Source organism: Pongo abelii, chromosome Y (assembly GCF_028885655.2).
Source record: "Pongo abelii isolate AG06213 chromosome Y, NHGRI_mPonAbe1-v2.0_pri, whole genome shotgun sequence".
Lineage (NCBI taxonomy): Eukaryota > Metazoa > Chordata > Mammalia > Primates > Hominidae > Pongo > Pongo abelii.
The window spans coordinates 44,209,395-44,226,219 of record NC_072009.2 but is presented as its reverse complement, the minus strand read 5'-3'; the positions used below and the strand labels follow the sequence as shown (position 1 = coordinate 44,226,219).

General features: G+C 37.9%; 1 pseudogene; it reads right to left on the bottom strand.

Moving 5' to 3' along the window:
• Positions 1–12,203: 12,203 nt before the first annotated feature.
• On the bottom strand, positions 12,204–14,317 carry LOC129053472 (testis-specific chromodomain protein Y 1-like; annotated as a pseudogene).
• Between the last annotated feature and the right edge of the window lie 2,508 nt (positions 14,318–16,825).

Genomic DNA, 16,825 nt, shown 5'->3' with positions numbered 1-16,825 from the left:
CCCATGAGCATGGAATGTTCTTCCATTTGTTTGTATCCTCTTTTATTTCATTGAGCAGTGGTTTGTAGTTCTCCTCGAAGAGGTCCTTCATGTCCCTTGTAAGTTGGATTCCTAGGTATTTTATTTTCTTTGAAGCAATTGTGAATGGGAGTTCACTCATGATTTGTCTCTCTGTGTGTCTGTTTTTGGTGTGTAAGAATGCTTGTGATTTTTTTACATTGAGTTTGTATCCTGAGACTTTGCTGAAGTCGCTTATCAGCATAAGGAGATTTTGGGCTGAGACAATGGGGTTTTCTAGATATACAATCATGTCATCTGCAAACAGGGACAATTTGACTTCTTCTTTTCCTAATCGAATACCCTTTATTTCTTTCTCCTGACTAATTGCCCTGGCCAGAATTTCCAACACTATATTGAGTAGGAGTGGTGAGAGAGGGCATCCCTCTTTACTTCCAACTACGTGGTCAATTTTGGAATAGGTGTGGTGCAGTGCTGAAAATAACTGACTTTGTGTCAGTTTTCAAAGGGAATGCTTCCAGTTTTTGCCCATTCAGTATGATATTGGCTTTGGGTTTGTCATAGATAGTTCTTATTATTTTGAGATACGTCCTATCAATACCTAATTTATTGAGCGTTTTTAAAATGAAGTGTTGTTGAATTTTGTCAAAGGCCTTTTCTGCATCTGTAGAGATCATCATGTGGTTTTTGTCTTTGGTTCTGTTTATATGCTGGATTACATTTACTGACTTGCGTATATTGAACAAGCCTTGCATCCCAGGGATGAAGCCCACTTGATCATGGTGGATAAGCTTTTTGATGTGCTGCTGGATTCCATTTCCCAGTATTCTATTGAGGATTTTTGCATCAGTGTTCATCAAGGATATTGGTCTAAAATTCTCTTTTTTGTTTGTGTCTCTGCCAGACTTTGGTATCAGGATGATGCTGGCCTCATAAAATGTGTTAGGGAGAATTCCCTCTTTTCTATTGATTGGAATAGTTTCAGAAGGAATGGTACCAGTTCCTCATGTACCTGTGGTAGAATTCGGCTATGAATCCATCTGGTCCTGGACTCTTTTTGATTGGGAAACTATTGATAATTGCCACAATTTCAGAGCCTGTTATTGGTGTTTTCAGAGATTCAACTTCTTCCTGTTTTAGTTTTCGGAGGGTGTATGTTTCAAGGAATTTATCTATTTCTTCCAGATTTTCTAGTTTCTTTGCGTAGAGGTGTTTGTAGTATTCTCTGATGGTCATTTGTATTTCTGTGGGATCGGTGGTGATATCCCCCTGATTATTTTTTATTGCGTCTATTTGATTCTTCTCTTTTTTCATCTTTATTAGTCTTGCTAGCGGTCTATCAATTTTGTTGATCCTTTCAAAAAACCAGCTCCTGGATTCATTAGTTTTTTGAAGGATTTTTTGTGTCTCTATTTCCCACAGTTCTGCTCTGATTTTAGTTATTTCTTGCCTTCTGCTAGCTTTTGAATGTGTTTGCTCTTGCTTTTCTAGTTCTTTTAATTGTGATGTTAGGGTGTCAGTTTTGGATCTTTCCTGCTTTCTCTTGTGGGCAATTTAGTGCTATAAGTTTCCCTCTGCACACTGCTTTGAATGTGTCCCAGAGATTCTATAATGTTGTGTCTTTGTTCTCATCGGTTTCAAAGAACATCTTTATTTTTGCGTTCATTTTGTTATGTACCAAGTAGTCATTCAGGAGCAGGTTGTTTAGTTTTCATGTAGTTGAGTGGTTTTGAGTGAGTTTCTTAATCCTGAGTTCTAGTTTGATTGCACTGTGGTCTGAGAGACAGTTTGTTATAATTTGTTTTCTTTTACGTTTGCTGAGGAGAGCTTTACTTCCAACTATGTGGTCAATTTTGGAATAGGTGTGGTGCGGTGCTGAACAAATGTACATTCTGTTGATTTGGTTTGGAGAATTCTGTAGATGTCTATTAGGTCTTCTTGGTGCAGATCTGAGATCAATTCCTGGGTATCATTTTCAACTTTCTGTCTTGTTGATCTGTCTAACGTTGACAGTGGTGTGTTAAAGTCTCGCATTATTATTGTGTGGGAGTCTAAGTCACTTTGTAGGTCACTCAGGAATTGCTTTATGAAACTGGGTGCTCCTGTATTGGGTGCATGTATCTTTATGACAGTTAGCTCTTCTTGTTGAATTGATCCCTTTCCATTATTTAATGGCCTTCTTTGTCTCTTTTGATCTTTGTTGGTTTTATTTCTGTTTTATCAGAGACTAGGATTGCCACCCCTGCCTTTTTTTTGTTTTCCATTTGCTTGGTAGGTCTTCCTCCATCATTTTATTTTCAGCCTATGTGTTTCCCTGCATATGAGATGGGTTTCCTGAATACAGCACCCTGATGTGTCTTGATTCTTTATCCAATTTGCCAGTCTGTGTCTTTTACTTAGGGCATTTATTCCATTTACATTGAAGGTTAATATTGTTATGTGTGAATTTGATCCTGTCATTATGATGTTCCCTGGTTATTTTGCTCATTAGTTGATGCAGTTTCTTCCTAGCGTTGATGGTCTTTACAGTTTGGCATAATTTTGTAGTGGCTGGTACCGGTTGTTCCTTTCCTTGTTTAGTGTTTCCTTCAGGAGCTCTTTTAGGTCAGTCCTGGTGGTGACAAAATCTCTCAGCATTTGCTTGTATGTAAAGCATTTTATTTCTCCTTCACCTATGAAGTTTTAGTTTGGCTGGATATGAAATTCTGGGTTGAAAATTCTTTTGTTTAAGAATGTTGAATGTTGGCCCCCACTCTCTTCTGGCTTGTAGAGTTTCTTCCGACAGATCCACTGTTAGTCTGATGGGCTTCCCCTTGTGGGTAACCCGGCCTTTCTCTCCGGCTTCCCTCAAGTTATTAACTGTTAAAAGGTATTATTATAATGTGTAATTGAGAATACTGTATATGAATTTAATCTCCAGGTGTGGTAGAAGAGTAAAAGTTTCTTGTAGTGAAAATAAATTCTAGAAAGACATGGAAATGTACATTTTGCCTAGAGGTAAAGGATTTTCTTTAATTAATGAAAATAAAGCTAACTGTTTACTCAAACTGTGAAAATAGCTTTAAAAAAATTAATCTTGCAAAAGAAAACTCTGTGCACCCAGGCACTATATTGAAAAGGGTGTTTTTTTTTTCTGCCATTAAGCATTGAAGTGGAAACACAAGAAAAATTTCTTCAAACATTAATCTTCTCCTTAGCAAATTTGTAGAAGGTTGTTAAAACATTGTAATAAGTTTGTGAAAATCTCACCTCTTTGTCAATCTTTCTCAGGTTAAATATAATTTTACATAAGTTTTCATTAAGCTTAGGGTTAATATTGGGAGACAACTACAAGGGGAAAATTTGTCATTCTGAAAGAGATTATTATGTAATATTGAAGGCTGATAAAAATGTTTCTGCCCTTTCAAACATTTCTACCAACTGTATTTTGGCAAAAACAATGATTTATGGAAATCTGGAATTGGATATCATAACATTAAATGTCTTAATCCTCTAAAATATTTGGCAGGCTTCCCAGAATAAAATTTTAATCTCAAGGATGTGTTTTCTGAAACCTGTGTTTTTGATGCCTCATAGAGCCCCTGGGGCATATAAAAAAGTTAAATAGTATTATAAAACATATTTAAACACATGTGATTTTGATGGTAATATTTTATTTTTTCAGAAATCTTTTAGTGAGTAATACTAACACAGGTCTCAAAACCACACTGGGTTTTTCATGTTCTTAATATCTGAAAATGTGCTATCAATTTTAATTAAGGTGATTATGTTAAGCTGTTGTAAACCACAGAAGTAACCAAATGTCTTTGCCTATTCTGTTTCTAACCACACTAGACATTTTGTCATTTACAGACATTTAATCTTCATCAAGAATAATGGCTTAAAATTAGCTGTAGAGCTTTATCGGTTGTTGTCAACTGTAGGTTTTTTTATAACAGGAAAATTTACAGAACTTAGGAATAGCTAAAACGCTTATAAGTATCAAGTAGGACAAAAGTTAAAATAGACTAAACTGACAGAAGAATGAAGCAATCTCTTTACCTTTATTTTAGAACATTTCTAGTTCTTGTTTTGTTTTTTGAAGTCAAGTGCACTTTCTTTTAAACTAGTTACAGCTTTTAACACTGTCAATTGGTATACTCCAGTTAAAAAAACATGGAATACACTTTTTTTCTCTATGCCTAGGTCTTCTAAAATTCAGAAAGTGTGTGTGATTTTTCTTAACTTACAACAATATAATTGTTTTAATCAGTGCTACAAAAAAATGTATTTTCGTTTGCAACATAACCCAATAGAATAAGCTGGTTTATTTTCAAAGGCTTTGACTGGAAGAGCGTGCCTTCTTTAATGAATTACATCTGACTTTTAGAACCAATAAAAGCCCTCTAAGAAACCCAGCCTTATACTTTGTTTACACAGTCCTAATACAGGTCTTCTAGTCTGTGGTAAGAAAAAAAAAAAAAAAACCACTTCCTATCAGGCCTAGGAACCACATGCAGTTGAATCTCAAAAAACAGAGGAGTTCTTCCAAATAATATGTACCTAAGGGTCAAACCTATGACTGGACTCAGCTTTATAATGTCCTATTTAATATTCCTTGTAGAATAGAGATTCATAAAAGCCCATGAGGAAATCCCATGTAAAGGTATTTCTCACAGCGCTGTACAAAAATTGTCTGGCTAAGTGTAAGACATGTCTGTTTTGCCAATGACTAAAGTTTATCATGATTCATTCTTAACAAAAATTAGGACTAGAAAAAGATATGTGTCTCAAAGCCTGTCACACCCCATCACCAATTTCTCACTTTATAAGTTGTTTTTAAGATTTTCTTACAATTTTAATTAACCTTTCTTATTTATTTATTTATTTCTGTCCACCAACTGGTGAGGTCCAGCTACAGTTCTTGGAAAACAGAAAGATATGAGTAATAGAGAAATCTAGAACAATATTCTAATTCTGGGAATGCATTCCACAAATATTTTCAGATAATAGAAGAAAATATGGTTCCTGTAACAGAATTTTTGCTTTGAAGGATCAAATCAAGAAAGCTAAATAAACCCAAGTCTCATGTAACAAAATCTTAACTGGTATAAATATAGCCACAATTATACGGGCATGTTAGCAGCCTTGAAGTATCTCAGCTGTTCTTACTCTCCTTGTCTCGTTGTGATATGCTTTTTCTAATAATCAAAACTGGTTTTCTTTTTTTGCCTTAAGTCTATCACACCTTCAAATGTAATGCAAATTATACCATGCATTAACATATCTTTCTTCTACAAACACTTAAACCAACCCTCAGTAGAATCCTACCTACTGTTTTCTACACAACACTCTTCTCCAGCAGAAAGCATCCGGAAAGACCAATACCCAAACTCCTAAGAGAAGTTAGAGTTTTCATTTCTGAGGGAAGACAAAGACAACTTAGCTAGCTTTCCATACGACAACAGCAATGCGATGGTTTCTAGAAGACCCCCAGTCAACAGCTAAGGGCCTGATTCCAACATAATAATCAGACCAAAAAAGTGTAGGCACCACTAAGGGATCTAACACAGAAGGTTGTGCCTGATAGTATGGTTGCAGCAACAGAAATAGCAGAAATTTCAGTCCATTCAGATAAAATCTTGTACAAACCTGTCACTCATTCAGATGGGGGAACCAATGCCTGGCATAGGCATGCTGTTTTCTGTATACTCAGAGGGCTTTCCGAAAACCAAGTTTTTTTTTTGTTTTTTTGTTTTTTTGTTTTTTGTGGGCATAAACCCAGTGAGATCTAGTGGGTAATGGCTGAATATTTCTTTTTGTATTTGACTGGTTGCTCAACATATATGAATCATCATTTCAGTCCCTGATTATTCCTGAGCCAGCATCCCAGGACAAGCTTTTGCTTTAGGTCCTGTGCCAAGCTAAGCAGTCTTTGCAAATTACCACTTCAGACTGCTCCCAGGCAAAGTGCCTGGGTTAAGCTGTCTAATAGGTCCTGGGCCTGTGCAAAGCTAAGTCACACATTCTCCAAGACAGCTTGCAAACTAAGTATATATCTTTAATTTTTAGGCCATAAAAACCTTAAATTCCAGTGGACAACTTATTCAAGCTTCTATCTCTGCTGGCAGAGAGCTTCTTTTGCCACTTATTTGAACTTTTGCTCCAAACAGTTTCCTTTGTCTACAATCCTTAATTTTCTTAAATGTAAAAGAAAAGACTCTTAGTGTTATCTGAAATGAAAGAAAGGCTGTTACATCCTGGTACATTGTTAAAAGAACAATATTATCTGAACCTATGACATATTTTTGCAGCTTTCTTTTGATGTCAGGGTCTGTTTGAGTAATAAACTTTTCTCTTAAGATTAATTTATCTTAACTCAATAGGGAGGTAGGAACATGTGTTTCACTAAAGCCTCTCTCAGGATTTTTAAAAAGCCTGTATAATTTTTATGTGTTTTTAACCTATTATGAATAGTTTAGAATAATTATGAAGTTTTGTACTGTTCACTAATAAGCCTTCCAGTAGACTCACTAATTTTTTTTCAGTCTGCTATAGGATCAATAAGATTCCAATCGAGTTATCAGCAGTCCATCCTTTCCTATTATGAATAAGAATTCTGTTATCAGTTCAACTTTTTTTTCCTTTCCACCCTCCCTTTTTCAATATTTTGTAAAAGACATGTGGTTGATCCATGGATAACTCTGCTCTCTGTAAAGCTGCATGCTTTATGGCAACAGTTAGAGTTTGGTTTAGGAGTAATGTGTCATCTATTCAGGTACGATTATGCACTTGAGTTAGATTTTGAAATATCTCTGTATGTCCACTGGGGTCCTCAGGGGCATTTGCTTATGTTTTTCATTTTTTTATCTAAGTCCCTACAATGAGAAGAAAATTTTTACTATACTAGTATCACATCTGTGGAGTATTTTCTGCAGGGGCAACAGTGAGGTTGGGTTTTCTTTAGTGGCACCAGAAGACAAGCTGATGAAAAGGCTCTTGGAGGTTCTAAATGAGGGTGGCATGTATGGCATTTAGAAGATATGTTTGGGTGTTCCTCAGGGGCTTGTCTCTGACTTAATGAATTATCTCTCTGAAATTTGCCTGTTATGAGGGCCAAGAGGGCAGAATCAATTTTACCATGCTTAGAAAGATCTGGGTTTTGTCCCAAGTCAAAGCAAGGTTGAATAAAAAAAGAAACAACCAAACTCTTTTCTTTGCCATCTGAAGAAAAGATGTATCTGTTGAATAGTACTAAAACGAACACTTCCCTCAGAAAGCTAGGCATGTCTGTCCTGGAGTTCTTAGGGCCGTCATGCCCTTGAGCAACAAATACATAAATAAGCCACTTTCTTTTTCAGAGTCTCACAGTCAATGAAATTTCTGTGTTTCAGACAGTAATCTAGAGAAGGGCACACTGCAGATAGTTTGTGAACTTTCTAAAGAAATATAGAAAAAATCTTCCTATTATCTTTTTCCCCCTTTTGAAATAGCCCTGACTGAATAGAAAGATAGGATATTCCTTGTTTTTGCATTCCTCTTGTCTTTTCTGAGTCTGGTGACGGACATAGTTGTCCCCCATGGATGCAAGCTAAACCTTCACCCAGAGTTCCAGAGGAACTAGAGGCCAGGACAAGTAACATTTACCTGCACAGGCTTTAGCTCTCCACTGGTGACTCCTGGTTGATTTCTTAAGTCTACTCAACCCAGAAGATAATCAAAGTAACTTGGGAACCTAAAAAAAAAGATGGTATAGTCATTGGATTCTAGCAAGACAGTTGTATACAGTAAGAAATTTAATGCTATTTGTGGCTTGCCTTGCTATGGCTTAGAAAAAAAAATTGAAATTGCAGGAAATAAGATCAATTGACTTTGAAACATAAAATTATCTGTTAGTTTAAATGTCAGTGCTGATGGAGGAAGAAGGTGTGCCTCAAAACAAGTAAAGTTTGTATGGCTGGCTTTCATAAGACAGTACTTAGCTAAAATGTGTCTCTCAAAGGCACCTTCTTTCTGATTATTGAAAGTGGAAATTTTCTGTTTTCTGATAGGGCACAGAGTCTTATTACTATTAGAGAGATATAGGAGAGAGAGGAGTTAAAAAACCAAGGGTTTTGTGCAAAGTATTGGCAAGGATTCCCCACAGAGAAAAAGCTCATTTCACTAGGTTGCATTTTAAGATCTAAAATGTTCCATGAAAATGCTGAATCCCGGGTTTATATACTCAAAAGTGAGAAAAAGAAGGTTAACGATCATCACCTGTCCCCACAGTATGTTTCTCTTCAGAAAAAAGACGTGTCTCACAAAGAATCTCTTTAGATATATATGGTTGTGTGCATCTTTTTAAAGAGAAATAACCAGCCAAAAAAGAGAAATTTTATTTGAATGTATGCCATTCCCTACAGTGACGTGAATATCTATCATTGGCGGACAAAAAGATCCCTATCAAATAAAAATGTTTAGATCACAATTTTGAATTCTTCCTATTTGAAAGAAAAAAATCACAAAATAGCAACTCTTTGAATTATATTTCTAATGACTGACTTTTACCAGTGAGCTTACATCTCCAGATCGCAACATTGCATACAAAGATGAAACAGGAGGGATATTAGCAACACAATGCAAAATATAAATAAATAAAGTGCCAAAGAAGAGCCTGAAATTTTTGGTGGCAATACTCTGACAGACTGTCAGAAACGAGTTAGTTTTGAGGTTGTCACATAACACTGTGATAGAGTCTTATCCAGAAATCTTCAATTAACTTAGATATCCTTTCAGTCCTATGTGACCGCTGGATCCTCTGTGAAAGAAAATAGTTGGATCAGAGGAAACATTTTCAACAGTGGAGGGTGAAAGGAGACTGCCAATGTGTCTCCCAACATCCCTTTCTCCTAAGCTTTGTAAGAATGGCAGGCAATCTATCGGATTTTACCTGGCACTTGCCCAGAGCTTTCTTTGCTCTTCAGAAATTAAAAAAAGAAAAAACAAACAAACAAACACAGAGAACAAGGGGCAGATGTGAATGCAAATAGAAGACAAGCTGCAGATATGAATGTAAGTAGTTTGGAATTGCACTCCTACTCACCTTTTTTATTTAATGGATTCTCACTCTGTCACTTAAGCTGGAGTCCAGTTGCAAGATCTTGGGTAACTGCAAGCTCCATCTCTGGGATTTATGCCATTCTCTTGCCTTAGCCTACCAAGTAGCCGTCACTACAGATGCCCACCACCACATGCAGCTAATTTTTTGTATTTTTAATAGACTTCATGGGAGATTCACCATGTTAACCAGGATCATCTCGATCTCGATCTCCTTGTGATCTGCCTGCATTGTCCACCCACAGTGCTGTGATAACACTCATGAGCCACCATGCCCAGCTACTAGTGACCTTTTTAATTAAAGCCTTTCCCAGTCCGTGAACCAAAAACAAACCTTGCTGTACCCCTGTGAACCAAAATCTATCAGGTGACACACAGATTTTTTTAATCTCAAGAAAATTAAAAATTATGAATGCAAATGGGGAGATGATAGCAAATGTGTAATATGTTAACTTCTGTTGGAGTAGAGTCAGTCACCCACTCTGAGAAAGAATCTGATATTTTTATGGACTCAGAAGAAAGAAAATGTACTAACTAGTTTTGAAGAAAGTACTACTTATCTTTCCTGGGTCCTTGTGCCTGGAACTATTAATAGCTGATGCAATGACTCAGCTTGGCTCAGGGACTTGGCCCTGAGCCACACAAGAGCTAAAGTGAAAGCATGGCCCAGGACCTTGGCATGAGACCAGAAGCTAAAATGATAATTTACAGAAATTTGGCTCAGAGCCTGAAGCATGTTTAATAATATAAGGTGCCCTTCGTAACACACTGGAGTCCAATATGTACATGTTCTGAAAAAGAGACTATTTCCTGGAAGCAATCTGGTTACACAAAAGACACAACATTTTAATGCGTGGTCTTGTTTTTTTATCTGAGTAGCTGTAGGCATGTCTTAAGCACACACACAAAAAAAGTTGGGCTTTAAAAAAAAAATTATTTGGTTGGGCCATGGGATTGTACAGGATTCTTAAAATTCTCTCTGCAGCCTGATAGTCCAGGCTGTTTCTCTGCCTGTGGAAATTTTCCCAATAATCCACCACAACTATATTGCTTTTCTTTGTCAATATTATTGAAGACCTAGAAAGTTTCTGAGGGTTGAAGGCACATTGTTTGAAGTTTCCTATGTGCAAGGCTTTTCGCCCCGTGAAACAACCAACATCTTTGTAAATATTGTAAAATTGTTCATGCCTTCTTAGCAGTCATATCAGAAAAGCCCACAAGAAACAACTCACAAACATCAGAGAAACATTCTCCCTGGAAACAATCAAAACAAAATTTTCTTACTCCAGGTTTTCTCATCTTCTTGATGTAGAGAAACTTTTAGTCACATCATCATCAGCTTTTCCAGTTTTTACATCCAACCCTCCATGTTCCTTACTACGCCTATAGGAAATGCCCAATGAATGAGGTGCCAGTAAAGTGCAAGTTTCTTTTTCATTACAGTGCCTTAAATAAATAAAGTAAGACCTTGGGAAGTTTTATGATACATCAGTACATATATAGAGACTCCCTAATATCTAGCCCTTTTTTGGGGGGTCTTAAATAGGAAGACGTTATGTTATTGCTAAGCCAAAATCTTACTGTTTCTGACAAATAGCCCTACAGTCAACAGAAAGATGCTGGGTCAAAACACATTTCTTCTATAGCATGTCAAAGAGAGAAAAGCAGTCAAAGAGAGAAAGAGTGAAGAAAAGACAAGATCCTAATCTCCAGTAGAAAGAGAGACACAGCCCTTTGAAAAACCTAATTTAAGCCATAGTGATTCCATAGATAAGAAAAAGAAAAAAAGAAAAGTAGAAGAAAAAAGAAAGCAGGACATTTGCCCTTTAGATATCCTAGATCTCAACCTTTCCCAAGCCAGGGCTGAGATGACGTCTTTGGGTCTTTGCATTTTCTGGCATTTCTTCTTTTCTGGATGACACTGCATTCTTCAGTGTCTGCAGAAGAGAAAGCTTGTGGTATGCCTGATTCACCTAAAGATCTGCAGGGAATTATCACCTGTACGAGCACCTGACCTGCTTACCTCATCACAGATAACATGCAAAGCTGTGTGCAGTGGCTGGACTCAACCAACACTCACTCATGCATCTGCCTCCATTCTGTGCCTGGCACATCCATAGCAAACTGAAACCTAAGCCCATAGTTTGAGCTGAGTGCAGGCTGTAAGATGGGTGTGTAAAATTAGACAAGCAGGCTCAAGGGAAACTTGCACAAAGGTGACATCATCCACAGAGACTGTTGGCTGGTGACGCGACACCCTAGAGATCTTGTGACAAAGATGACATTCATCACCAGTGGCCAGTGGATTATTCAATTATGCCTATGTAATGGAGCCTCGATAAAAATCAGCAAGACAGTATTCATAGAGCTTTTGGGTAACTGAACACATACAGTGTTCTAGAAATTTGTGTGCTCATAAAAAGAGACACTGATACTTTTAAAGGCCATACAGAGTGTAGGTGTCTTTGTTTTGAAAGAAGTTTCTCCCTTTAATAATGGGTCCAGAATTTTAACTTATTAACAAGATCACACTCTAAGGTAACCTAAATCTTCACATTACAAACATTAGAACCTGGATATTTCCACAAAAATGATTCCATAATTCACTAATAAGGTGCAACAAGTTTTACTTTAGAGAGATAAAGTTTTCTTTTGTTAACTGGGTAAGAATTAGATATTTATAAAGGAAAATAAAATCAAGTGATATCTCACCACAAATTCTAGTCATATGTTCAGTTTAGGAGAATGATCATCAGTGAATTTTGTGCCAGAAATATTTATTCTAAAAGAAAAGTCTTTTAATTTATAATTGTGTGTCTCTGAAGTGCTTGTGCCACTGTAAAGTCAAGGGCACCATCTCATACAGTTCTGTGTTCTTCTGGGAGGGAAGCTAAGGCTGCCTTATAACCCAGTAGAGGTACTGTAGCATACAAAAATAAGAAAAATCAACATTATTACAGGATTCTCTGTCATAAACATCCAATAAAACACAACTCTGGTCTTATATATAGTAGTAGCCATAGATACACATTAGGGCTTCCAAGAAGAATCTAGTACCCAACAGTCTGCTTTTATATTTGGGCTTATGTGAGCATAAAATAACCACATTTGGGCAAACAAGCTGTTTTATTATTTCTTTTAAAACTACAGTGCTTAAAAATGATGTAATAATTTCAATACCTGGCTTGGACATTTCCGGTTTTGTTTCCAAGCCTTAGCTATGGGTGAAACTGTTTTGGGCTATGAAGATGGATTAGGGCATCTTGCAACTCATGGTGCATTTGGTTCAGCTTAGTTCTCGTGTCCTAAGCAGACAGACTGACAATTAAAACTCATCAGTTTTATTTTCAACATACTTTAACATGGATTCTATCCCTTGGGCTGAGCTCCAGATCTTCCTCAGTACCTCACACTCTCTCTCATTGGCCTGTTCCAACTCCAACTTAATATTACAGCGAACAAGGGCCTTAGATTCTTCCAGTACAATTTGATTATATGAGGCAAGCTCCTTAATTTGAATCATAACCTCTTGGGTGAAAGTTCCACTCAAAAATACCTGAGAGACCAGGCCTTTGGCACATGACTCCCGTGCTGTCAGCTTTCGCCCAGCAAATAACATTTCATTGGCAGATGCTTTACCCATCATTTTTTGAAATGTAATAGTTGAACAGCCATCTGGACTCTGTCCAAAGGTCATACAAGGGGTTTGGAACCAAGCCTTTTCATTAGCCCACACGAGATCACAAAGAGGCAGGATGGATGCACCTAGTCCAATGGCAGGGCCATTGACTGATACAACAATAGGCTTTTTAAATTGAATAAAAGTATTCACAAATTACTTGATGGTGTCCACCATTTCAAGGCTTGCTCTGTTTCTGTCATTCCTTAAGTGTGTCACAAAGTACCCAAAATCAAGACTGCAACAAAAGACAATTCCAGCTGTACTGAACAGCACGAGCTTGCTGTCATCCACAGCAGCACTATTCAGAGCTTTAACCATTTCTTTAATTGCTTCTGTATTCAGTGCATTTTTTTTCTGTCGATCTAGTTGATAGCACTATCTGGGTGAATCCATCCTCTTTCTTCACTACAATGTCTCTGTATGTGCTGGCACTTTCTGTTAACCTTACGGTAAAGTACGTCTTCTTGATAAAAGGCTGGTCTCTGCTGTCATCAGTAATATTTCTTTGCCCACCTTTCACCTTTGAAACTGAGGTATGCACCTCTGTTGTTCCATTGGCTGCTAATGAGTCTATTAATACCACTATACCTTTTTGGGTAACTGAACCTGTGGCCATGGAAGCAGTAACTGAGCCAGACATCTGTGACATTGGTGGGTGTATCTGAGTCTTGTTCTCTATTCCAGTTTGTTCTGCACCAGGACGTGACAAATTGTCCTGGAGGAATTTCCCTTCTGTCACCTTGAAGACCACCGTGTCCTACTGATCTGCTGCAACAGGGTCCAGTTTCCCATGTTTCTGAAAGCCACTCACAGTTTTCTTGTTGTTAAAGGGGCTGTCAGGTGCAAGGATCTTAATAGTTGAATTTATTATCTCCATATTCTGTGTGTTGGAGAGAATTGAAGCTGCCTTCCTCCTAACGATCTTGCTGGCAGCAAATAACTTGCTATTTTTGGATCTGTGGTGTCTATCAGTCACTAGCGTTTTAGGAGAGTTCTTAGAATAGCTCGCTTTTGTAGATCTGGAAGTTCTTCTTCTGGCATTGTTTGAAAAAATTCTACTGGTTCTAGTCCATGTCAGTTTCTTCCGTTTTTCAGTCTGTCATCTATTAAAATCATGTATACATTTTTCACAGTCCGTGAGGTGCTGCTCTGGTTCCCAAGTGTCATCCTGTTGGTCCTAACCTTTCCACCGAATCAAACACTCTGTATTCCCATTTTTATCTTGTCTTTTGTCAACAATACTTTCAACCTCAAACTCCTGGGAAGCCATGAGGAAAGACACAGGATTGGAGCAGTTGCTGTGCCAACATTGTTTCAGTTGTGTCTCTACATAGCCACTCCTTTCTGCCTCCAGTTCTTCACCAGCTTCTGCGTATGGATGAACCTCTTCTATTTCGTCACCACTGGTGTAGTGAAAATTGTGTGAAATAGCAGCTATGCTATGGTGCATGAGAGCTTGCTCAGTAGCCTCAGGTGAGAGTAGCTAAATCCACAGCCACAACCTTCTGGTGTAGAACAGAAAGCTTTCTTCCTGCCTGTTACTCCTTTGTGTTTGTTTGTTTAATTGTGGTTGCTATGACGATTGTATGGAACATTCTAATGTTCTAACATTTTTAAAGTTACACTAGCTTACCTTCAGTAACATACAAAACCTTTACTCCTGTATAATTTACCTCCACTATTTCACTTACTGAGTCCTCAAAATTATACCTTTATTCATTTTATGTCAAAAACAGAAATTAGAAGTGCTTTTTTAAATTAAATATATTTGTGTTTTAAGATACGTGGAGAACAACTTGTGGAGGTGCATGTTGTTAATTTTTTTTTTTTCTTTTTGATATGGAGTCTCACCCTGTCACCCAGGCTGGAGTGCAGTGGTGCGATGTAGGCTCATTCAAAGCTCCGATTCCTGGATTCACGCCATTCTCCTATGTCGGCGTCTCGAGTAGCTGAGACTACAGGTGCCTGCCACGTTGTCTGTAAATTTTTTTGTATTTTTAGTAGAGAAGGGGTTTCACCGTGTTAGCCAGGGTTGTCTTGATCTCCTGACCTTGTGATCCATGCAACTCGGCCTCCCAAAGTGCTGGGATTACAGGCGTGAGCCACCGTGCCTGGCCAAATGTTGCATCTTATATATTTGTACATATATTTATCTTTACCTTAACCTTTGTTTGTTCATACTGCTTTTGAGTGTCTGTCCATTCTACCCTGAAGTACTCCATAAGACATTTCTTAAAGGGTAGTCTACTTGAAAAGGGTGCCAGCTTTTATGTGGGAATGTCATAATGTGTCCCTCACCTTTGATGGACAATTTGGTGGATCATAAGGTTTAGGTTTGACAGTTTTTTCTGACATCACTTGGAACATATTAGTCTACTGCTTTCTATCGTCTTGGTTTTCAGATAAGTAATCTACTGCTTTTCAGTGGTTGTTAAGATAAGCAATCCACTGGCTATTTTTAGGGTCCCTTTTACATGACTAGCTACTTCCCCTACTTCCTTTGAAAATCCTCAAGATTCTCTTTGTGTTTGTTTTAGACAGTTTAATTATCAGGTAACTTTGAGTTTGTTTCTTTGAGTTTTTGTTACTTGGAGTCTGTTGAGCTTCTTGGGTGCTTCCTTATTGTCTTAAATTGTTGCATTCTTTATGACTATTTTGTTAAATAGTCTCCATGATCTTTTGTCTCTTCCTTCGATCTTTCAAAATGCATATGTATGGCTGCTTGATGGTGTCCCTCAGGTTTCTAGGCTGTATCAATTTACCTTGCCCCTTTTCCGACTCTGTTCATGACCACTATATGGGTGAATGCCCCCAAGGGTATGTATCACAGTGTGGGGACAGTTTGTCAGTTGGTCTCGCAAGGCTGATGCATCCCATAGCTCAATTCCCGGACTTCAATCATTGTGGTCTCATTAGTGCACTACAATCTAGAAATCTCTAAATGTGAGGTATCACACAGATTTCTTTGTCTCATGGCCAAGAAAATTAAGGAGGGTGGATGCAAAAAGGTTGAATCAAAACTTTTATAAGTGAAAGTAAAAAACTCTTCACAGTGGGGGTGGAATGTGAGTGGTTTACCTGTTATGAGACTGTGCTTTACAGTTTCTAAAGGCAGAGAAGTAAAGGAATGTGCTTAGTGTTTTTGGAGTAAGCGTTATTCGGCTTGGCCCTGAAACTTGGTCTTGGATTCACCTGGAGCTGAAGTGATGATTTGTAGAAGCTACAAGTCTCAGCCTTGGAACTTTGCCCTGGACCAAGAAAGGAGCTGAAGTGACAGCTTGGCCTGAGACCTTGGGCTGGGACCAATCAAAGGATGAAGCAATGTCTCATGGTCACAATAATTAAGGAGGCTGGATGATGCAAAGTTCAAGTAGGAGCTAAAGTAACACAACAGCCATCTGGACTCTGTCCAGATGTCATATAAGGGATTTGAAACCAAGCCTTTTCATTAGCTCAGAAGAAATCACAAAGAGGCAGTGTGGATGCACCTATTCCAAAGCATGGGCTGCTGACTGATATAAAAACAGGCTTTTAAAATTGATTGAAATTATTCACAGTGTTCTTGATGTTGTTCCCCACTTCAAGGCTTGTTCTGTTTCTGTCCTTCCTTAAATACTTCAGAAAGTACCCAAAATCGAGACCACAGCAAAGGACACTTCCACCTGCACTGAACAGCACAAGCTTGCTCCCACCCACAGCAGCCCTATTCAGAGCATTAACCATTTCTTTAATTACTTCTATATTCAGTGCATTTTTTATGTTGATCTAGTTTATAGCAACATCTGGGTGAATCCATCCTCTTTCTTCACTACAATATACCTGTATGTGCTGGCATTTTCTGTTAGCCCTCTGGTGAAGTACATCTTCTTGATAAAAGGCTGGTCTCTGCCATTGTCAGTAACATTTCTTAGTCCACCTTTCACTCTTGCAACTAATATAAGCATGTCTGTTTCTCCATTGGCTGCTAATAGCCCCATTAATAACACTGTAGCTTTTTTGGTAGCTGAGTCTGCAGCCATGGAAGCAGTAACTGAGCCAGACTTCTGA